This window comes from Prionailurus viverrinus, chromosome B1, assembly GCF_022837055.1.
Source record: "Prionailurus viverrinus isolate Anna chromosome B1, UM_Priviv_1.0, whole genome shotgun sequence".
Lineage (NCBI taxonomy): Eukaryota > Metazoa > Chordata > Mammalia > Carnivora > Felidae > Prionailurus > Prionailurus viverrinus.
In genome coordinates, this window is record NC_062564.1 from 72582978 (window position 1) to 72608100 (window position 25123).

Consider the following 25123-nt stretch of genomic DNA (forward strand, 5'->3'; position numbering starts at 1 on the left):
CCTGAGCCGAAGTCAGACGCTTAACCAACTGAGCCACCCAGGCGCCCCTTTAGTTTATTTTTTGAAAGAGAGAGAGAGAGAGAGAAAGCAGGGGAGGGGAAAAGAGAGCGGGAGAGAGAGAATCCCAAGCAGACTCCACACTACCAGCACAGAGTAGTGTAGGGTTCGAACTCACAAACTGTGAGATCATGACCTGAGCCAAAATCAAGAGCCAGACTCTTAACCAACCAGGCACCCCTAACCCAGAAAACTTTTATCAGTACTCTCTCCTTTCTTTTCCCACATCATTTAAAAAGTATTTGTACACATATATGTTTTTCTTTCTTTCTTACTGTATCATGCATGGACAGGAACCAACCACTTGAACAGAGCTGGATTTTCACGTGGCAAGCAGTCTTCCACATGGAAGCAGAAGTTATAAACCCATGATCATAGACAGTCTGTTCGTAGATATGGTTATTTCTCTTAACTTTTGGCATTTGGTACAAACAGACTACTTCCTGGCTTTTTCTTGGTCTTCCATCCCCTGGATGGACAAATATCTAGGCCCCAAACTTTTTTTTTTTTAATGTTTTTATTTATTTTTGAAGGAGAGACAGACAGAGCATGAGCGGGGGAGGAGCAGAGAGAGAGGGAGACACAGAATTTGAAGCAGGCTGCAGGCTCTGAGCTGTTCAGCACAGAGCCCGATGTGGGGGGCTCGAACCCACGAACCGTGAGATCACGACCTGAGCTAAAGTCGGACGCTTCACCGACTGAGCCACCCAGGCACCTCAGGCCCCAAACTTTTAACAGGAGTTCATTATTACCCCTACAAATTATAGACATGGTCACTTATTTAATGAATATTTATTCTCCAGTTCTTCTTTGATAACAGAACCATAATTATGTCTGGGGCAACCAGGTATATGGTTAAATAGAAACTCTCCACCCTTCGTGTGGCTTGTGGGGACATATGACACGCTGGCAGAAGCCTGTGAAGTTTGAACTGATGTCTGCTGAGAAGTGTGGATAAGCTTTGACTTCTCTGATAGGAGGAGACAGATGTGGTGAGCTTTTCTACTTTCTTCTCGTCTTGAGCATAGCGTGTGAGCTGTAGCAGTCATGCTGCAATCACGAGGAAACAGACTCTCAGACACATTGGCTGCAGAAATAAGGCAATAATTTCTACTTCTGGACCTATGGTGTCGTTTGTTTGTTTATCGGACCTATGCTATTATAAGAAAAATAAACCCCTAGGTGTTTAAAGCTGCTGGCCACAGGCTTTTCACAACTTGGAACCAAGCAAAATTGTGACCGACATACTTGCACTATTAATGCACACAACAAAAGTGTCAAGCCAATGTTCCATAAGTTATATAGTGTTTGCATTTAATATTTATTAGTGTACTGGTGTATTAGTCAAAGTAGTGCTAGTTACTCCACTAGATGGAGCCCTGAATTTCAGTGGCCTTAACATAATAGAAGTTTATTCTTTATGCACTTAAAACTCTGAGAAACAGGGGCAGGGAGGTGGAGACGGTGATGGTGGTTGCTGTCAGTCCCCAAAGTCAGAGATCCAGGTTTTTCCATCCTTTAGCGAGAGACCTCCATCGCGCAGCTGGCAGAGGGGAAAAGAGCATGTAGGGAAGTTCCCAGAAGGGTTTCTATGCCAGGCCTGGAAGCGGTGACACACATCCCTGCTACCCACTCGGGACCTGGCGTCACATTGCTTCAGGAGAGGTTGGCGCAGCCGGGGAGGAAACGGGAACGTTTGATAAATCCTCAGCCAGTCTCTGCCATGAGTAACAAGTAAAGTTTGATGTCTATCTGTCAGATTTGTATCTCCTTTTGCTAGTATTTATAATTATATGTGCATGCCTGTATATGCGTCTATATTAGACTTTAGCACCTACCAGACGCTTACTTTCATCTAAGCTCTATGCTAAATATTTTTCATGCATTTTGGCCTTAATCCCCTTAAACGTCCTGTGAGGTAGGCACCGCCACTATCCATATTTTACTGATGGAGATACTGAGGCTCAGTGAGTTTAAGTAACTTGCCCAGGAAAACAGAGTCAACAATGTTGGAACAAGGCATTTTTCTTTGTTGTGGGACATACCTTAGTTTCCAAGATTACTTTTGAAAGTGTACTGTATCAATAATGAATTGCATCACATCCAGTGACAGGTTTGACACTATGTGTTGATGTAAATAGACTAAATGTCAGGTCCTCCCTCCTAAGTGTTCTTTTATTTCTATACCTGCCAACTATATGTGGCCTTTTAGAAACTGGAATGATTTTCAGGATTGTTTTAGGTGAAAATGTCTTTATTTCTAAATATTTGGTTGCATAAGCAGCCATCTCCAGATGCTTTATTTGAATGTAATTCATAAGGAGTTGAGCACTACCTTGATGTGACCTATGGTTTACATCACACCAAATCCTTTTTACCTAAAGTTTCTCTATATTCTTCCATGGCCTGATAAGCATTGTTGCTATTAGGGACAGTCCCATCCTTTAGTTCTATATGAAATGGTATTTGGCTAAATATTCTTACAATTCCACTAGCTTCCAGATGCCCATCTACTGCTCAGTGAAGCACTTTCCCCGCTTTCCCAGCTATCTAATTCAATAGCTGGTCTCCCATTTATAATGGTCTCCCATTTATAATGACCAAGATACTATGATATTTACACAAAACTTTGTCTCCAGGAAGGTTCTTTGATTACCAGATCTCTAGTATGCAAAGTAATAATGACCTGTCCCCACTTTTACCTATCTCTTAATATAATCTTACTGTTTTAAGATGAAGTGAAAATAAATCATGGCAACAACTGTAGAAAATAATGATGGCTTTTCATGTTACATGTCAAGTTAAACTACATAGCACATAAGGAATAATTTGCTTTTATTTTATAAAAATAGCGAATTACTTATAATTTGCTAAGTATTTTAGAGATCTTCAATTAATTTGTTCTCCAGATTCCTCAATGAGTTTGGCTAATATCAGTATCTCAGCTTTATCTACGTGTGACCTAAATGAAACAGATATTGAATGACTTGATTTCAAACTTATAAAATCAAATTTTGATCCCTTTGATGTTTTCAATTCATGGATGGTTATCACCCACACATGTATTTTCAAAACCAACTGATAAACAACGTCAAGTAAAATTTACAGGGGTAATTTTTAGTGAGCCTAAAATAATTATTTCCTTCTGAAGTATAATGTACATAGAATAAAATGCTCTTATCTTTTTTTGTTTTAACATTTTTTTCATTTTATTTTAGACAGAGAAAGAACAAGTGGGGAAGAGGGAGAGAGAGAGAGAGAGAGAGAGAGAGAGAGAATCTTAAGCAGATTCCACACTCAGTGTGGAGCCCTATGTAAGGCTTGATCCCATGACCCTGGGATCATGACCTGAACCAAAATCAAAGCATGACGCTCAACCGACTGAGCCACTCAGACACCCCATAAAATGCTAATATCTTAAGAATATCATTCAGTCAGTTTGAATACCTTCCTGACACCCACACAAATAATCCTGGAGAGTTCTTTCATGTCCTTTCTCAACCAATACCTTCCCTCTGCCTCGCAAGCAATGACTAGTCTCATTTCTATCACCATGGTTAGTTTGTGCTGTTTCAGAATTACATATAAATGGAGATATATAGTATGTACTATTTCGTTTCTTGCTTCTTTCACTCAACATAACATTTTTGAGATTCATCTATGTTGCTATATGTATCATCAGTTTGGTGCTTTTTATTGTTAAGGAAAATACTACTCAGTATTCTGATAACAATTGGTTATCCACTGGACTGTTGATTGGATGCCCATTGGACAACTGCTAGTTTCCAGTTTTCAATGATCATAAAGCTGCTATAAACATTTTTGTTCAAGGCTTTTTGTGGGCATACGTTTTTATTTCTTTTGTGAAAATACCTATGAGTGCAGGAAAGAATTCTGGGAAGGTGGCAGAACAAAAAGTACCAAGAATCTCCCTCTCTTTCTAGACAACAGCTGTACTAGCAGAATCTCTCGGATGTAATTACTTTGTAAATCTAGGATCTGTTGAAGGCTTGTGACTTCCAGGGGAGGAGTTGGACAGTACATTGTGGTTAATTTTGGTCAATTTGCTTCTCCCTTTTGACTGGAAATTTCCCTCCATCTCATCTCCTTTTACCCACCTACGTCTTACTCATCCTTTATAGACCGCCTTGGAGGATTCTTCCTCAAACAGCCTTCCCTGGCAATGCCAGTTGGGATTGCCTGTATCTCTTTGTGCTTCCATCTCAACCTTGAAGCACCGCTATATCCCATATCTGATGCATCATATCTCGTTTAGTTTTTCTGAATGCTCTATTCTACTAAACATGTCTACGGAAGAAGACATGGAAGTCTTTTTTTTCTTTTTCCTAATTATGTTCTTTGTTCACAGCACCATCCCCAGCTCCTAGTACATGCTCAATACATATTTGTTGAATGAGAGACTTACTAAAGAGAACAAATCATATGAAGACTCCAGGATTTAATGCTACATCAAATGAGTTGCCCCTGAACTCAAACCAGAGAAAAGACACTATGGAGTATTTTTCAGGAGAAGCCAACCCCCGATGAGAGGCAGGAGTGACTTTACAGTCCTATCAAATCTGGGTGAAGGTTTGAGCCAAATAACATTTTTATTGTAACTAGAGCTTTAGATTTCCCCTCTAACTGCAGGAATTTGGAAACACTGATTATATACGCCCTCACATCTTTTAAAGAAAACTAGACTTGGAGTCTCTAGGCTTGAATTTGAATCCTCACTGACCCACCCTGCATGTTAAGATCATGGAAACAAGTTTAATAAGTTCATTAAGCACTAGCTTCCTCAAAGTGTATGTAAAAGTGCATTAAATACTAAAAATTGCTAAAACATGTAAGATACTATTAGCTTAAACGAATAAGAGCTTTAAGTCATTATTAACTTTGGGTGGACCAAGCAGTAATTAGATTGTCTGAATACAGTGGTCTCTCTCAAGCTATCTGTACATTTACATGGCGCCTATTACTTCAGTACTTGGATGCTAGAACAGACACATTGGACTAAATTAATTACCCAGGAGTTTGGAGAAAACCATCCTTTTTCATTTAATTTATACTAAAATTATGAGGGAAAACAGTTCTTTCACTTTTCAGACACATTCTGTCATGAATTGGGAGGGGTGAGGCAGTGGTGACCCTAGGAGCACATCTTCATTACCTCCTAAAGACTGATATCTGCCTCAAGTCTGAATGATGAAGGTACCTTTTACAACAGAAGTTGTCCTCTACAATGACCCCTGTTTCCTGCCCTTTTGTCTCTCCCCAGGGACACAGACACAGAACGTCTGCAAGAGGCAAAATCAAATCAGGTTGCAACCCATCCATTTCGGAGAAAACAGAATAGGTTTTTAATCTGTAAAAGAGTTAGAGTCTGGCTAGGTTTTACCCAGACTATGATGACAAAAATGATCATTCAAGAATTACTTGTCATTTTTTAATTCCATGGTTTTAGAGGTGCATCACACCATTTAACCACCTAGTCATATCCTTTTTGAATTTCAGAGCTAACTAAGAAATATTTAGGAAGTGTGTTAGCAACTCCAAGAAACATCATGTCATTGGGATATGACACAGGAACCAACAATCTAAAACAGCGCCTAACAATCATCCCTGAGTGATTCTTATGTAATTCTGAAACATGACAATGAGTATTCTGTGTGGTCTTTTATGCCCCCTTCTCCATGCGAGATTGTGTAATTCTACAACCCACAGGTCACCTTTTCAAATATACAGATCTGATGCCTGTGTTTAAATAGTTCTTAAGATAGGGCGTGCCACACTTTCCCTCTAACTGGCGCTGTGGTTGAGAATCCTTCTAGTATGTGGCGGTGCTACAGTAAGGGCACCATAAGCTTTCATGTTTCCCTCCTCCCATCTGAGCAAGAATGAGCCAGTGAAAAAGAGAAGGGTTCTGGGCCTCAGGACGCTCACAGCAACAATAGGACAGAGCACCATCAGAGAGATGGCTGTCATAGCCCCATCTCCATGAGTGCACCTTGGCACCTGGTGTCTTGGTTTTTCATCCTTCAAACCCACTTTTCTGTAGAAGATGTAGTCTGAACTTTCTGAGATATCCAGGCTAAGTTCCAGGTTGAGAAGTTGGAGGACGGAAAGTCAGGGCTTAGTTTTTCAAAGGGATGCACCAACTATTATTCCCTAAGCCAAGATTAGAATCAGTGTTATGGGAAGTACATACAAGACAAAAGAGATAAATTGTGAAATAGTGAGGAAGGAAAATCTACTCCTGCATTTTAAATTATAATTCTTTATAATTTAAAGAATTATAATCCCTTATAAATACTAAATACTAAAATCCCTTTAGCAGAAGAAAATCCCTTAAGCAACAACCAAAACAAGGTGAAATAGTTCGTAGTTTACAAATTAACTGGAATTTGCCCCTGTGGTACTCTCTTCTGCAATATTCTTATCTCCAAAGAGAATGAAACTGATTGAGCTTAGTAAGATAGCTCCTCTTAATGTTGAAATAAATATGAATAATCCATACCACTTAGCCCTTTCCCTAATGATCTATTCCTGCAAAGAATGTTTCAATGGAAAACTCTGTGATAATTATTGAACTTCATGAGAGACTCTACAATAGGCTAGAATAATATTTCTTATATATGTTTCATTCTGACATCACTATAGATACCTACATTTTCCATGGGGGAAAAAGCTATAGAAGTTAGGGCTCTTTTCCCCCTATCTCCAAGAATAAAAGTTGATTAGCAGTAGCTTATACCAGTAGAAATAAAAATTTCTTTGGAATTAGAATGACCTACATTTATATCTCAGCTCTTTTGCTTAACAGTCATGTAGCTTGAACAAGAATCTATAAGCCTCAGTTTTCTTATCTATAAAATATCAAGGCTTTGTCACATTTTTATAAGAATATAAAAATACTAGAGGTTGTATAATGGAGTAGAGGTGTCCTGCTGTAGATTAAATCTGTTGTCTTTTATTTTTTAACCACTTACTTTTCCTGACTCAGCTAGTGAGCTGCAGAAAAGTCTCCCTGGTTATCCAAAGGGGGTAATTATTTCTGAGGTGCTGAGGTGCTTAGAGATTGCATGAATGCCCTTGGACATTGCATGAATGATGCTATTGGCCAGAAAAAGAGAGTGTTTGAACACTTCATGTTTAGAATGATTGGGCAGATATGCCAGATTTAGAAGAGGTGAATGGGAGCAGGCTACATTCAGTGAGGATGTGTTCCCTCAGGAAAATGAGGATGGTCACATTATCCAGCACATGGTTACAATCAGGCCTTTGGGTTAGAGGGTCTAAAAACTTGGGGTTGGAAAAGACAACAGCCTATTTGCTGAGGCCAAATTATGTCCCTGGAATTAATGACCTACATTAGGAATAATGGCTAGAAAAGTCCTTAAATCAAGAACTAGATCAGAAGACCCTACCGGACTCCATGTTTTCTAGTAAATACCAGGCCAATTGTGACATTTCTGTCATTGGGAGATATTTTTCCTCAATGCCAAATAGTTCCTATTAAGTTAGGAACTGGGGCTTAAGACCTTTATTCTAGGAATGAACTGGGAGAAAGTCATATAAATCACGTAAAATAGCATCCCCACCCCAGGACTCTTATTTTGCTTGATATTACACTTACCAAATATTTTCTATTTCTCTTGATCAAGATGAACTCAATGTTCCTCTCAGCTTGACTAAACTTTAGAGTGGTTTCTTCTCAGTAATAGGCTCTGACTTCTCTTTCCTTAGAGCATTTACTTTAGAAAAGTTATTATTGTAAACTCTTTCTCTGCCCTTTGATATAAATTTTCTCCCAGCCTCCTGCATTTTACAACCCTGAAAAATCTTTCTCAAGGAACTGTGAGCCATCACTTTGGCGTATAATTGTCAAAAAAGGCTACACCCTATTTCCCAGTCTGTGGGAGAGTAGGAGCCTCATTTTGACAAGTATCAATTAAAATCAAAGTGGCTTTGGGGATACCTAGCTGTTTCAGTCAGTAAAGCCTGCAGCCTTTGACCTCGGGGTCATGAGTTTGAGCCCCACATTAGCCGCAGAGTTTACTTTAAAAAAAATGACTTAATCATATAGACCCCATATTGTCCTTCAGTACGTTCCCACTATATCATTCCAGTGCTTAAAATCTCTCCCACCTTATGTTGCAGAGGAGTTGAGTTCAGTCTTTCTCTCTTCTGTTGTAACAGTCTTCCTCCTGGTAGACTTGGAATATCTGCGGACATTTAAGAAGTCCCTACTCTTATTAATGCAAAAATAGCTAGTAAAGTCCAAGAAAACGAAAAAGGACAGAAAAGCTGAAAACAGAAATAAAAAAGGAGAGGGGGCATGTTTTAGGAAACAAACTAGAGTGTGCGATGGGAGGGACTATGCAGAATTCTACAGCCCTACAGCATACACTTCCCAGGTACAGGGGGAGCGTGTGCCTCCCTGCAAACTGCCGCCATGTGTTCGAGCTGGAGCTCATTGAGCAGTGGGGCAACATTCCCAGCAGCATGACTTCCTTAGGTTGTGCCTTTTGCGTGATTCAGTCATGCTTTCTACAAGAGCAACTGTCTGCCCGGACCCATCCCAATTCCCAATAATGAGTAGCGCCTCCCATTCCCCCCCACCCCGCCCCATGTCATTTGGTTCCCCTGGCTAGAGAGGCAATAGTGTCCTACACTAAAGAGAGGAGACAGGGTAAGAAATAAACAGCATGCTGCAGCCACAGGCAATGTTTAATGGTATTATAAGGAAGAATCTTTTTATCAGTGAAGTATGCAACTAGGAAGCCAATTTAAAAAATTTTTTTTAACATTTATTTATTTTTGAGACAGAGAGAGACAGAGCATGAACGGGGGAGGGGCAGAGAGAGAGGGAGACGCAGAATCGGAAACAGGCTCCAGGCTCTGAGCCATCAGCCCAGAGCCCGACGCGGGGCTCGAACTCACGGACCGCGAGATCGTGACCTGAGCTGAAGTCGGACGCTCAACCGACTGAGCCACCTAGGTGCCCCAAGGAAGCCAATTTTAGATCAGACTTACTCTGGAAATATTTTCCCATAAATAGAAGAATGCTAAAATACTTCTCTCTGTGAAAGCACAGCAGAGAGCGGACTGTCGCAAAAACAAACAAACAAAAAAAAAAGAAAAGAAAAAGAAAAAAAATAAAGACAGAGGCAACTGGGCCACTCTGCAAAGAAAAGGGGGTTTCCCTGGGGAAATAAACAGGCACAAGAGGGCTAGTGAAGGGGCAAATTCTTGAAGGACCAAATGATGTAGATCTGTGGAGGCAGGAACAGCAGTGCAAGGTTTCTAGAAAGATACGAGGAGAGCTGCCTGAAATATACACCTTGAATGGAAATAATGAGAAAATTTTCCCAGTGGTTCTATGTTAAGAATGTGACATGTAATACATCGAGATTCAGTAGAACAGGATTTGTAAACCAGGTAGTGGAAGTCTAATAATATCTAAGAAGATACAAACTTAAAAAAATAAAATCAAATCAAAACATGGGGGTGAGGGGGCGCCTGGGTGGCTCAGTTAAATGGCTGACTTGAGCTCGGTCATGGTCTGGTGCTTCATGAGTTTGAGCCCCGTGTTGGGCTCTGTGCTGACAGCTCAGAGCCTGGAGCCTTCTTCAGATTCTGTGTCTCCCTCTCTCTCTGCCGCTCCCCTGCTCACACATTCTCTCTCTCTCTCAAAAATAAATAAACATTAATTTAAAAAAAAAAATGAAAAGATACAAACTCGATCAGGAGAGATATGTCCCATAGCCAAATTTAGTTGAAAATGTGTCACTCATTTCTATGTGATCCTCTATGTGTACGTGTTAGGGGATGAAGGGGTAAAGAGAGAAGATGGAGTGTTGAGGATTACTAACAAATACACTGCATAGAAATTAGGGGTTTTGTGTGTATTTTATACTTAAGTCTACAGTAAATTATATGTGATTTCTTCAGCTGTGTACTGTCACTCAGTTTCAATTTATTGTTCTTTTCCTTTATCCACGTAAATGAAGCTCCCTGGAGATGTGTATATATTAATATCCAGACCAAGTAGATGCCAGATGTCCATTGTACCAGAATGATGAGGCCCAGAGAAGAAGACTTTACAATTTTTTTTCTTTGACAAAGTTTATTTCTCCCTTACCTAGAATACCAGACTCTCCTTAAACCTTATTATGGAAGAAAGTAAAATTCATGGAAATGTGGATGTTTCCTGGGGTTGTATCTTCAGTTCTTTATCCACTTCATTAAGTACACTATTCTTTGGGATGTCACCTGAGCCAAAGACTTTATCACCTATTACGTGCTGGTGCCCTACACATATATGCACATCTCTTTTAATCTTGTTGGGGAGGGAAATTTTTTCTCCTACCTGTTGAGGTTCTTTTGGCTGGCCTAAAAATTAAATTGACGTGAGACCAATTAAAATGATAAAATCAAATTTAAGTGTGTATATGTGGGGCCTCCATAAGAATATGAGGCCCATGGACATCCAGGCAATTGAGGCCTATATGCCATTCTGAGCTAAGGAGAACATGTAAGGGTCTGAGACTTCAAAGGAAAGGAAGACAATCCACAGAAAGAGGAAAATGAGTGAATGTTTGGTAATCAAATATGTGCGGGGCCATAAAGAAATAATGGAACATAAAGAGGAATTTTAACAAACATTTTGCTAAGTTCCTCCTTATCTACCACCCTCCCCTCGTTTACAGGATACTGTAGTTATCTATGGTAGCGGCTCACTTCCCAGAGCAAGTCCTCTGTCTAAATCCTTTTAGGCAGTTACGGGAAAGGTCAAAGGTTCTTTCTGAGCCTTCTGTTTCTTAAAAACAATCAGCCTAAAATAATCCACATGCCAACGAGACATATTTTGGGATGGGCAATTTTGCTCCCCTCTAATCTCAAGGCTCATATAAACCCCCCTGGCTTACAAGATGAGCACTACTTGCTTCCCTTCTTCCCCCTCTCTCCTCAGACCCATTTTTTCCTCACTTACCCTCACAATACATACCCGGACATCCTTCTCTTTCTGAATCACTATCTCAGTGAATAACTTGGCACAATGGTCATCTGGTTCCACAAGCCAGATACTTCAAATTCCTCATTGACTGATCCCTCTCCATCATACTTTGTACATCTCCAAGTCATATTGATTCTACTATCTTTCTAGCCTTCAGTGTGTCTACTTCTCCTTCTCTCTTTCCATGGCTACGATGTTTCTTTGAACTCTTATCATATATGTTTCCAGTCTCCCTCTTCAACTTATCCTCCTCACTTGCCCCAGAGAAAACATCTCTTAAATGTTAAGTCTGGTCATGTTGTCTCACAGTTAAATTTATTCAGTGCCTATTTTTTTAGAATAAATCTTAAATTCTGTGGCAGGTTACACAAGGTCATGCACAATTTGAATTATTCATCTCTCTTTACTTTCCTGCTTCTCCCTGCACTACAGCCATACTGAATCATTTCCATACTCTAAGAATGTCACGTCCCTTATTCCTCTGAACATTTACTTGTGCTGGGTTTTTTTTCCCCCTACTTGGAAGATCCTTTCCTTCATTTTTTATTGTATAATGTCTAATTGTCATTAAGATTTGGCTTAGGGGCGCCTGGGTGGCGCAGTCGGTTAAGCGTCCGACTTCAGCCAGGTCACGATCTCGAGGTCCGTGAGTTCGAGCCCTGCATCAGGCTCTGGGCTGATGGCTCAGAGCCTGGAGCCTGTTTCCAATTCTGTGTCTCCCTCTCTCTCTGCCCCTCCCCCATTCATGCTCTGTCTCTCTCTGTCCCAAAAATAAATAAATAAATAAAAAAAAACGTGGGAAAAAAAAAGATTTGGCTTAGATTTTAATAACTGGATAAGGTGTCCATACTATCTCCCATATAGCATGAGGTGTTTAGATCCATCACAGTATTTATCACACTGTGTTATATTTGTTTCTCTGCTTATCTGTTTCCCCCATTACACATTGAGTTCTTTACAGTCAGAGACTATGTACTTTTTTCTCTTAAACTCCTAGCCTTCAGTAGATTGTCTGCCACACTGTAGGTATTCAATCAATTTTAGTATTGTGTGTTAATGATCAAGTAGTGTAGATTACATTATTTTTGTAATTTTCTTCAAAAAAATTTTTTAATGTTTATTTATTTTTGAGAGACAGAGAGAGACAGAGCACAAGTGGGGAAGGAATGGAGAGAGAGGGAGACACAGAATCGGAAACAGGCTCCAGGCTCTGAGCTGTCAGCACAGAGCCTGACGTGAGGCTCAAACTCATGAACCCCGAGATCATGGCCTGAGCTGAAGTCGGCGCTTAACTGACTGAGCCACCCAGGCACCCCAATTTTATTTGAATTCAAATATACTTAAAATATAGTGTTAAATTCATTTCAGGCATACAATATAGTAGTTCATCATACATTACATTCTTGACCAATATATGAGAGTTTCAGGAAGCATTCCGTGATGCCATTAAATACAGGGACTAATGAAGCCCAATTTAACTGACAGGTGTATTGCATGCATACTCAGTGTCTCACAGAATTTAAAAGACAAACAACATAAAGCTATTATTTTCATTGCAGTTTCAATTAAAAAAATAAATAATGGATGTCTACTATGTAAAAATATTCTAGAAGATGTACTGATACATAAAACAGGAACTCATCATCTAATTGCCTAAGGGAATTAAGACAGTCATGGTGACCAGCACTGATGTCATAAAAGGGAAAGATGCACTGGGTCATGAGTCATCCAAATGACAGTATCAAGAGGACAACTTGGAAATTAGGCCAACACTGGGAGTGATATTCAGATAGATGATAGGTAAGGACATACATCCTTGAAAGCAAGTACCTGTGGAGGTGTGCACACTAGAATCGGATTAGAAGTCAAGAGATGCTTGACTTAGTCAATAGTTTGGGGTCACAGCTAAGTATTGATCCATGTAGTAAGGAAGTGATGCTAAGCTGAAAGTCCAAGCAGAACAGACAAACATAAAAATAGGAGCCTGGGCAGAAGTTTGGGGTCGGGGCAGATTAACAGTGCAGATGTTACTAAAATAGGAACATCATGAGCGGTGCAGTAAAGCTTGCATTAAATAAAAATAAGAGAACTAGCAAAAATTACCTCACATTCCTTATCAATACATACACATGCACACATGCTTACATTAACGTTTATGTGAGAAACTTACTTGAATGAGCAATCAGTTAACTTTAGGTGATGAAGAATACACTTGATAGTGTGGTGTGTATCATTCAATCGGTTGAAGATCTTAAGAGCAAAACTATCCCTATCTATCTATCATCTATCTATCTATCCACCCACCTATCATCTATCTAAATCTCCTATTGAATCTTCCATTGGTTCTATTTCTCTGGAGAACCCTAAAGGATATGAATGGGATTTCTTTCTGTAACAGCTAAATAAATGCTTGGATAGTTGAATAAAAATCTTTACATAAATGGCTCCTCTAATGTTGTGAGAACCAGTTGCAAGTAAGCTGTGTTAAAAAAACAAGTACAAAATGTAAAACAAAAGGAGAGAATGTTTTCCAAACCATTGAAAATGCACTTATAAATAAATAGAAACTACATATGGAACATATTTACCTACATTTAACAAATATAAGCACACACACACACACACACACACAGAGAGAGAGAGAGAGAGAGAGAGAGAGAGAGAGAGTTCTGCCAATACTATTACTACAAGGAACCCACCTAGATTGTACCAGTTTGGAAGGGTGTTCTTCCCTTAGGGCACCTCCTGGGCACATGTGGTTATAGAAAATAGTCAGAATACCAATGTTCAAATCCCAGCTCTTTGATTTAGTAAGTATGACCCTGGGCAAGTGATTGAACCTTTCAAAATGTCAAGTACCTAATCTAAATAATGGGTATTATAATAGCACCTAACTTATAGACTTACTATAAACATTATATGATGTAATCTATGTAAAGTATAACGTGTTTAGCAGTATGTAAGTAGTTAATTAATGCTAGTTCTTATTATTGCTGCTATTATTATTGAACAATAATTTTATTCTCTTTCAAAGATACAACAATAATATTCTTCATATCAATTAAAAGAATGTAATTGCCTTGGTAGGTTAAAATCAAAACTGTTGAAATGCAGTTTGCATAGAGATAAGGTAGACTGTCTTCTTTTTGTTTGCAGTATAAATGGTAACAGTAAAAATGAAAATAGAATAAAGGCAATAAATGGAAATGTTGGGAAATAATACTTAAATTGCATGACAGCCTTTTTATTGTTGTCTGATAAAGAAAAGAGAGCTCTGGGAATAAGTCACAGATGTGTCAGTAAAATTAAGCGAAAATTCTACTTTGGGGAGGGACTGGAAAATACCCTTCATGGTGATCTACAATTCACATTATAGGTGAGAGGAGGTTTATATCTTTAAAAAAATCCCTAACTATTGTTTCCCTCTAACATATTTTGAAGTGCGATGGGTTTTTAAAAAAATCCATCAAACAGAATATAAAAGCAATCAGAACAAAATTTTTGTAAACTCCCTTTTCCACATCCATCACGCATGCCAGCACTTTGTGCCCATATATTTTGCTTTCCTTCCTGTTACTGAGATGAAATGACTGTCTTCCCACCTGTTATAGATATAAAATGCCCCCATCAACTGGCCAATTCTTACCCTGTGCACTAGACCCTGTATTTTCTCTCATTTTATTGACTCAGGGATATCACTGCACTGCCCTAGCAGTTCTCTCCTGTCTCTCTCTCCAATGTAATCAATACACCCCTCTCCCCAGTATCATCCTGTCAGTGTAACCGGGCTTTTATGTCTCCTCCCTAACAAATAAACAAACAAAACCCAGAAAACCTGTTGACTTTATTTTTTCATCTATCTACTGACACATTCTTCTGTTCAATTTTACACCAAAACTCCTTCTTAGAGTCACTTTTTCCGAGCCCCTTGTCTGGTCTTCCACGTAGTCCAATCCAGCTTGTGTTCCCAGCATTCGACTTAAATGGTGCTAGTCAATGACCTCCTGGCTGGTGAATCCTGTGACCCATTCTCAGATCATCTCTACCATTCTTAACAGCATCTGACAGAGATGGTCATTTACTTCTTCTGGAAACTCTTTCTCCTCTTGGCTTGCTGGGCCACTCTTTCTTAGATTTTTCCCTGATCTCGGGCCACACTTTCTCGGTCAGTGTGTCAATTCTCTTTTCAACCACCAACTGAAGTATTGGCTCAGGGTTCAATCTTTAGTCTTCTCCTCTCTATCCCCACTCTCTTATATCCAGTAATTGGCTTGTTACGTCTTCTGTATTTTAAAGACATCCCCCCCCCCCACAATTGTATCTTCAACTCTGACATCCATTCTGAACTCCAGATTCATATATTCAAACATCCAACTGCTCATTAAACAGTCTAACAGACATCTCAAATTCCACATATCCCAAACCAATCTTCCCTCAAGCCCATAGACCCTAACCATAGTGTTCTCCATCTCAGTCAATGGCAGCTTAATTCTTCCACTTGTGCATTGACTCTTTTGACATCCCTCCTAACCCTTCTCTTTTTCTTATATACCACATTTAATTTCATCAGAAAATTCTCTATAGATAATACAGTTTTATGACACTATGTTTTGCAGTAATGTGTTATGAAGCAATAGCTAGTGGTGGAGTTCTACCTGTTTAAGGCTATTTCTTCCCTTCCTCTTCCTTATTGCCAGGGCCCACCGCCCACGTATTTGCTTACTCAGCAATCCTTACCACTAAGGCATATGACCAGGGCTGGTCCATGGGGCTTGAGGAGAAGGCTTTTGGAAACCTCTTCCTTCTTCCATGCTTTGAACTTTTCTGGGAGGATATGAAGCTTGAGGCTGCTAAAACCACTCTGTCATCATTAATATCCACAGGGAGGTAGAATTAATTGCCAATGGCCTATGATTGAATCAAGTGTACCAATGTAATGAAGCCTGCCTAAAAATCCAGAAGGATGGGGTTCAGAGAACTTCTGTGTTGATGAATAGATGGAGATTCCGGGATAGTGGCACACTCAGAGAGGGGAAGAAAGCTCCAAGCCCTTTCTCCATACTTTGGCCTATGCAACTCTTTCATCAGGCTGTTTCTGAATTGTATCCTTTTATAATAGACTGGTAATCTAGTAAGTAAAATGTGTCTCTAAGTTCTGTGAGCCATTATAATAAACTAATCAAGGTTATGGGTGGGGGGGTGGTGGTTGGAACCTCCAATCTATAGTCAGTCTGGTGAGAAGCACCAGTGGTAGCCTGGGCTTGCGACTAGCCTACGAAGTAGGGGGATGGGGGTGGGGACAGAGCCCTTACGTGTGGAATCTGATGCCATCTCCAGGTAACAGTGGCAGAATTAAGTTGAATTATAGCACATCCAGCTGGTGTTGGATAATTGCTTAATAGTGTAGGGAAACATCCCTCTTAATCAGAATTGGGTACAGAACTCTTATTACTTAAAATATAATTTTCTTGTTCTGATCATTATTTACGGCTTCTTTTTTTAAAAGTTTATTTATTTATTTGAGAGAGAGAGAGAGAGAGCATGAGTGCGCAAGCAAGAGGGGAGGGGCAGAGAGCTAGGGAGAAAGAATCCTGAGCAGGCTCTTCACTATCAGAGCAGAGCCCAATGTGGGGCTCGAACCCACAAACTGGGAGATTGTGACCTGAGCTGAAATCGAGAGCCAGATGCTTAACTAACTAAGCCACCCAGGTGCCCCATGTGGTTTCTCTTCCCTGCCAACAAAGCATGAGCTTCATTTTTAATGCAACATTGTTTAACATTTCAACGTTATATCTAATTTTGTCATTGTTAATGTAAATGAACAAAATTATTGCAATGATTGGAATAACAAACAAAACTAGAAAAAACACTAAATTAGTAACCGGAAGACATGGATGGGTTTTGTTTTGTTTTGTTTTTGTTTTTGGCTCTTCTACCCAAAAGAAGTGTGGCCTTGATAAATTTTTGAGATCCTTGCTCCTCCATTTATGAATTTGTAAATTGAGGAGATTAAGTAGATTATTTCTATGACATTTTTCAAATATGAGAGTTTATGAATTTATAAATTCATTGCAACATTACTTACCATAGCCAAGATATGGAAGCAGCACAGGTGCCCATTGAGAGATGAGTGGACACAAAAAAGAGATATATCTATATAATGGAATATGACTCAGCCATAAAAAGGATGAGATCTTGCCATTCGCAGCAACATAGATGGATTTAGACAGCATAATGCTAAGTGAAATAAATCAGTCAGAGCAAGAAAAATACCGTAGGATCTCGCTTATATGTGGAATCTAAATCAATGAATAAACCAATAAAAAGCAGAAACAGACACATACATACAGAAAACAAAGTGGTGGTTGCCGGAGGGTGGGTGGGGGGGAGATAGGCAAGTGGGTGAAGGGGAGTAGAAGGTACAGGCTTCCAGTTATGGAATGAGTAAGTCATGGAGATAAAAGGTACAGTATAGAGAATATAGTCAGTGGTATTGTAATAGCATTGTATGGTGGCAGATGGTAGTTACACCTGTGGTGAGCATAGTATAATATATAGACTTGTACATCTGAAACTAATGTAACATTGTCAACTATGCCTCCATTAAAAAAAAGTTGTCAAGTGAATCCTAATAAAACCATGCACTGTTTTATATTGATTGCATGTAACATGCTGATCCTTAACTGTTTTTGTAGATATCCTCGTCTTCATTATTGTAGAACACTTGGAACAATTGTTCCTAGCACCGAGGGCTTTTCGTTGGAATTGAGCACTCAGGGAAAAGTGCAAGTTCAGACCAGCATTCTTCATTCCATTACTTCTTTACTCACTCCCAGAAGGGACAGATTTAGGCCCTGGCAAGGACAACACCCATAAAAGGTCACTTAGCTGAACATTTTGTGTGAGTTATTTGTCCATTCCAGAAAGAGAAATAAAGCATTAACATTTAGAGAAAGTACAAGTTTATTGCAGGGACTTACAAAAAGGTCTATCTAAAACGGCTTTGTGATTTTGCTTTCCATTACGTAAATGGATACCATTGAAATTGTCAATACTCTTATAGAGTAATGGTTGTTCTTTAAATTTCCATCATGGTCTTGTACATTTTATATAGTATGCAATAATTTATTTACATTTGTTGTATAATATATATGTTTAATCCATACATGTGAGTATGACATTCTTTCTTGTCTTAGAAAAAGGTCTTTTTTAAGCTATTATACATACAAAATATCTACATAGGCTGGAGAGAAGCTTCAGTGAGCCTACTATCGCTCTTTATATCAGCCTGCAGTGTGAAAGACCTTATACTTGCAGGTCCCACAGCTAGGTCATTTTATGGCTCATCTAACCGCATTGTTTACAGATTTGGGACATCCATATACTTCTAGGCCCTTCCCCAGTCCCCAAGGAGGAGAACAGATTTGCCTGAGCTAATCCAGACAATTCCACCATTTGCCAATGATTCCTTTAGCCACAGGTATCTTGACCAGAGGAATTTAAAGGGAAATGTGGTGGGGCTTTCTGGGACAGTGTTTCTATCCCTGCCTTAGAGCATTGTCGTGTGAAGCCGCGATGCTAGAGGCGGCCGCCTCCATCTTAAGAGTATGAAGGAAAAGCCAAGAGGAGCACAACATTCTGAGCTAGAATTCTAATTCTTTTGAGTGACTGATTTAACCTACCTTGGAACCATGTACTTCCAGATCTTTTGTTACATGAAGCAATGTGTGTTCCTAGTGATTAAACCACTTTGAGTGAACATTTCAGTAATTTGCAGCTGAAAGTATCCATAGAATTCCTATGACCTCTTCCCATTGTTTGTAGGCAATCAGGACGTGGGAAGAACTCTCAGTACAAGTCCGACCTTCCTCCAAAATAGGCCTGAGATTATATGAATCAACTACCGTGTTGGAGTTTGACATTAGTTATTACAAACAAAATGCTATCGCAGGCATTTCTTTGTCATTATTTAACAAAGAAAACACCATGGAAAATGCATATACAGCAACTTTGTTTTATATACATAAATCTAAATACGTTTTCAGATTCTCCAGAAAATTCTGTAGTTTGCAGAATTCATATTACAGAAAATTCTGTAGTTTAAACAATTTGCTTTTAATCACTTCCTCTTTATTCTTCAGAATCTCTTCTGGTTTCCTAAGCAGTTACTATCATTAATATTACAAGATCCCATAATTTTTCTGGAAACTGTATATAATACTTTTATGTATATCTCATTGGTCAGAATTTGGTCACATGACCAGTTGTTACAAGGCCAACTGGGAAATGAGGTATTTATTCGGAACTTTAATGCCCAGCTAAAAATAAAAGGCTTTATTACTAAGAAAGAGAAATATAACAGATCCTGGGCACCCGTGGCAGTCATGATCATACAGCCTTAGTCTCATGTGAGACAGTTTTACTTTTGCTTACAATACATCTTTCTTCTCACTATAACATTAAATTGAAAATACTAAACTTCACATTTTCAGAAAACTTGAAAAATTTAGAAAAATGCAAATGTGAAAGTAACTATTGTAATCCAACAAAAGGTAACTATCAATAGCATTCTGAGATATGCTGTTCCAGACATTTTCCTGTTTACCAACATATTTTTCTACACAATGGCACCATACTTCATTGTTGGTAGTTATCTTTTGTCTCTGAGCAATGTTTTACAAGTATCTTCCCCTGTAAATGGGTATTTTCTGCAGTATTGTTTTTATGGATTTGATCGTCGAAATGAACTATTGTTAAGTTAAATTGTTCCCTATTGTAAGTGACTGCTTCCAGTCTATGGCTATTATGAATGTCTTAACGCGAACATTGTTGTATTTAATCCATCTTTATATAAATATATTTTTAATTTTTTCTTTCGAGTTTTATTTATTTATTTTGAGAGAGAGAGAAAGCGCATAAGGGGGGGGGGGGAGCAGAGAGAGGGAGAGAGAGAAAATCCCAAGTAGGCTTTGCATTGTCAGTGCAGACCCTGATGCAGGGCTCAAACTCACAAACTGTGAGAGCATGACCAACTGAGCCACCCAGGCACCCCAACATAGATACTTCTGCACTGCCTGCTTATCTCAATTAATTATTTACATGATTAGAAATAGAACTCATGTCATTTTCCCTTTTTTTAGTGCCTAAAACCATGTCTAACAAAGAGTAGGCACTAAATAATCATTTCTTGAAATAGATAATGAGTAAAGAAATAATAACTAGGGGCACCTGGGTGGCGCAGTCGGTTAAGCGTCTGACTTCAGCCAGGTCACGATCTCGCGGTCCGGGAGCTCGAGCCCCGCGTCAGGCTCTGGGCTGATGGCTCGGAGCCTGGAGCCTGTTTCCAATTCTGTCTCCCTCTCTCTCTGCCCCTCGCCCGTTCATGCTCTGTCTCTCTCTGTCCCAAAAGTAAATAAACGTTGAAAAAAAAAATGTTTAAAAAAAAAAAAGAATAACTAGCATTGATGTTATGGTGGATGGAATCTTAATCTTTGTGCACACTGTATGAGCAGATTTGTTCCCGTGTGTTTTCAACATTTTGTATTCTTTTATCAGGGATCAGTAGTTCTAGAAATATTTTCTCCTTTTTGTTTCAGTTTTAACAGGAAAATTTGAGATTTTTGCCCCATGTTTTAGAGTTTTTGCAATTTGATTTTACACATGAATTAAATTGTGTAGCAGCATGTGTAACACTAAACACTAACTGAAAATAATATACTTAAAGTGACAAAGTTAATGTGTTTAAAACAAATCCATCAATACTCATTTGAGACTTTGTTTTCATCTAAGAAATGTCTGTATATTAAAAGCATTATGAAAAAAAATAAAAATAAAAAATAAAAGCATTATGATACTCAAATTTGCGGTGAGTTATTATATCTGGCTTCCTAAAGGCTGACTTACATGACCAAATATGAGCAAATGCCAAGGAATATACCTTATTTCATCAGCCCCAAGACAGAGAAGGACTGGGCAAGAAATAGACTCATTAAGGAGAACAGTCAGTCTCCAGTAGATTCCCTCCAAAGCTTTTGTGATTGGAAATGTGATGATCAGTCCTTTACCAGTAAGCTGGTTGTTATGTGAAGTAACTGGGTTCTGAAACTGAAACTATTACTCCTTATGGGTCATGAATGAATTTATTTTATTCTGGTTTTAGCTGGGTTATAAATACCATAATCTTCTCTTAACACCTGGTAGTAGGATCTTGTATTTCTGTTCAACTATTCATCAGCTGAAGTTCAAAGCCCGGGATGCACATCCAAATTCATCCTTTGGGCAACTCTCTATCCAGATAGGCAAAGCAGAGAATGTTGGCCTAAATTATTAGCCACTAGGGAATACTTTTCTGACTTCACATTTTGCACATTTGGTTTATAATAAGTAGTTTGCAGATCACAACAGGCTTCCCAACGTGAATCTCAATTCTAAGCCTCCTCATTGCAAGATTAAGACACATCTGGGCATGTCCAGTGGGTAAATAAGTTAGGCTCTTAAGGGGACTCTTGGTGCAACGGTTTGTGGCCTACTAAGAGGAGAAATGAGGGGCATCTGCCTGGCTCAGTTGGTGAGCCTGTGACTCATGTGACTCTTGATCTCAGGTTCTTGTGAGTTCAAGCCCCACATTGGGCATGGGGCTACTTACAAAAAAGAGGAGAAATAGGATGTATAAACTTTGTCTAAGAGCAATTCCCTAGCATCAGAGAAGAAGGGTGATTTGGAGAAATCCGTAGATGAGTGTTGCGGGCTGAATTGTGCCCCCAAATTCATCTGCTGAAGTCCTAATTCCAAGCCCTTCAGAATGTGACTGTATTTGGAGGCAGGGCCTTTAAAAGGTAATTAAGGCCTTTGGGAGGAAAGATGTTCCTTCTGCCAACTTAGGTTCAGTGTTCAGTGGCTGGGGACCTAGGAATTAACTGGCAACAGGCAGATTAATAGGAGAAAAGATAAAGTTTTTTCACACCATGTGCTCCCTGAAGAGAGAGGTGAAGGTTTACCAACTTAACAAAAGGTGGGGAGGGGGGTTAACAGCTTCAGTGGGAAAGTATGAGAGGTTCAACTGGGCATTTTGGTGCTAATGGGGATGAGCAGTTTCCTTCTGGGATGAAAGCTCCCAGAGAGGGTGTGGTTTATGGCAACTGAATTGGTATTACAGTTGTCACACTCAGTCTCTTCCCCAGCAGGAAACTCTCTCTGTGGGAGTCAATGGAACCTGTATTTTCAAGAGGTTCTGCTAAAATTTAGCTAATGTTTCTTTCCCTGCTCACTTTGGTGGGCAATTAATCCCTTCAAGGTTACACGAAGTCATTTCGGTGGACCCTAATTCAATATGAATGCTGTCCTTACAGAAAGAGGACACGCGGACTCACAGAGAAAGAATACCCTGTGAATATGAGGACAGACTATCTCCAAGCCAAGGAGAGAGGCTTCAGAAGAAACCAACCCTGCTGACATTTTGATTTTGGATTTCAGGCCTCCAGAGTGATTAGAAAATAAATTTCTGTTGTTTTAGCTACACAGTCTGTGGTGCTTTGTTATGGTAGCCCCAGAAAACTAACACACCCAGGGGTGTTTTGTTTTGTTTTGCTTTTGTTTGTTTTTATTTTTATTATTTATTTATTTATTTATTTATTTATTTAGAGAGTGGGGGAGAGGGGCAGAAGGACAGATAGAATCTTTTTTTTTTAAAGATTTATTTATTTTGGGGAGAGCACAAGTCAGGGAGGGGCAGAGAGAGGGGTCAGAGGATCCGAAGTGGACACGAGGCTGACAGCAGTGAGCCCAGTGTGGGGCTCAAACTCACGAACTGTGAGCTCATGACCTGAGCCGAAGTCAGTGGGATGCTCAACAGCCTGAGCCACCCAGGTGCCCCTGGAGAGAGAGAATCTTACACAAGCTCCATGCATCGCAAGGGGCCTGATGCAGGACTCTCATTTCATGATCCTAGGATCATGACCTGAGTCAAAATCAAACTCAGATGCTCAACTGCTTTAGCCACTCAAGTGCCCCTATTTTTATTTCTGATTCTTATAAATCCTGTCAAAAGAAACAAAGTCTTTGTGAGAGTAAGAGAGATGGTTCATTTTCAGAAATAGCAAATAAAAGCTATGCTGTCTGGTTAACGATAGGTTTACAACTTATTGGAAATATGTATGAAGCACCTCCCTTCCACACACACACACACACACACACACACACACAATGGAGTCCCAAATCCTTAAACACTTCACTTCCTGGTTCTTCTTCCCCCCTCTCCATTTCACGGGCTTATTTTTTGTGGCCTTTGCAATAAGCATGCGTCAAAAACTGAAGTCTCTGTGTCACCTCGAGGAATGTACATTTGTTCCAATCAGACTATGTTTTGGCCTTACATGGGCATAGGTGACCTCCAGATAAGGCTGTAACCTCTGTAGTACTCAGCCAACGAGGAATCAGGGAAGGACTTCAGGCTAGGAGATAAAATCTGCTGTAACCGCCCAGAATGTCCCTGTCCATGAGACATCCACTCTGGTAAGAACATTGATTAAAGCATCTCTTCACTGTGCTCCAAGTCTCTGTGTCCCTCCTTTGATTGGGTCAGGGGCCTTATTTCTCACAGTCTTCATGGCAAGGATAAAAAATATATGTATTTACAAAGTTTCTGCCAAATGTTGGGTATTCAGAAAGGCCTCTTTCTGAATTTTCAGAAACATGTTTCAGAATTTTCTGAAACACCCAATTTCTAAGGTCAAGTGGAAATTTGGCGAGAAAGAATTTACTCACTTTACCCCAGGGCCGTCAGTTCTGAAAGGCACTGCTAAAGTACCACTTGACAGAAGGGATTATTAATAGCAGGAGCCAGAAACCCAACCCTCAGGGCACACAGCTCCCCTTCTCTCTCTCTCAAGCTCACCTGCTCTCAAATCTCTAGAGTCTGCTTCTTGCTTTAATGAACTTTCTCACTTGTGTTGCTCGTCTGCTGTGCTGCATGCCTGTCCTTGAATTAATTCTCATGAAAAGACCAAGAACCCTCAGCAATTCTTTTAGGTCTAGCTGGGTCGAGGCCCCAGGGCCCAAAGTCTCCCCAGTTTACCCACCAACACCATTTACAGCAGACATGAGGTCCAGCTTCCAGAGGCCATGGCTTTAGAAAATGCATGAGTCCTCACAAAGCGCAGCCCTGCAGGTGTTGTAGGACTCAGTAGACAGTGGATGCTCTAGTTTTCATTACAGCACCTATTCCACCTGAATTTAAAAATACAGGTTTACATTTCCTTATCCAAAACCTTCGAGAACAAATGTGCCTCCAAAAAAATACAACTGCAATTTCCTCATCTGTAAAAATAAAGAATATAAATAAAAGCACTGAAAATATGGGCAGCAATGGGGAAAAGATTCTGAAGTTGTCAGGACCCTCAATCCTTTTCTAAGTAGAGGAAGAATTCTAATTATACTCCTCTAAATTTTAAGTGATTTCTTCATTCCTTTTTGTTCATAATCAACCAATACCAGTCTACTGGTAAACAGGAGGGACTAGGAAATTGTCCTGTTTGCATTGAAGGTATAATCTATGTTATATTACTCGAGGAAGAAATATTAGGAATTTTACATTCTTTATGTGTTGCAAAATTCTTACATGCTGATAATCAAGGCAGTATGGTATTAGATACATGGATCAGTGAAACAGAATAGAGAACCCACAAATAGACTCTCACAAATATTCCCAACTCACTTTTGACAAAGGTACAGAACAATTCAATGAAGTTAGGATAGTCTTTTCAACAAATGTTGCTGGAGCAGTTGGACATCCATAGGCAAAAATATGAATATGTATGCTTAGGAACTCTCTTTTTTAGTATGAACCAGTAATAAATAAGGATATATTTTCTTTGAATATATATCATTTTGTATCATTTTGGTTGTCTGGAATATTTCCATTACTAGTGATAAATAATTCATATAACATAGTTAGCAAGCAATTAGAATTCATTAATTAGAAAATTAATATTATGAACATGAATCAGCTTGAAATGGAAACATTTACCTTTTGTGGTTAGAAAATTT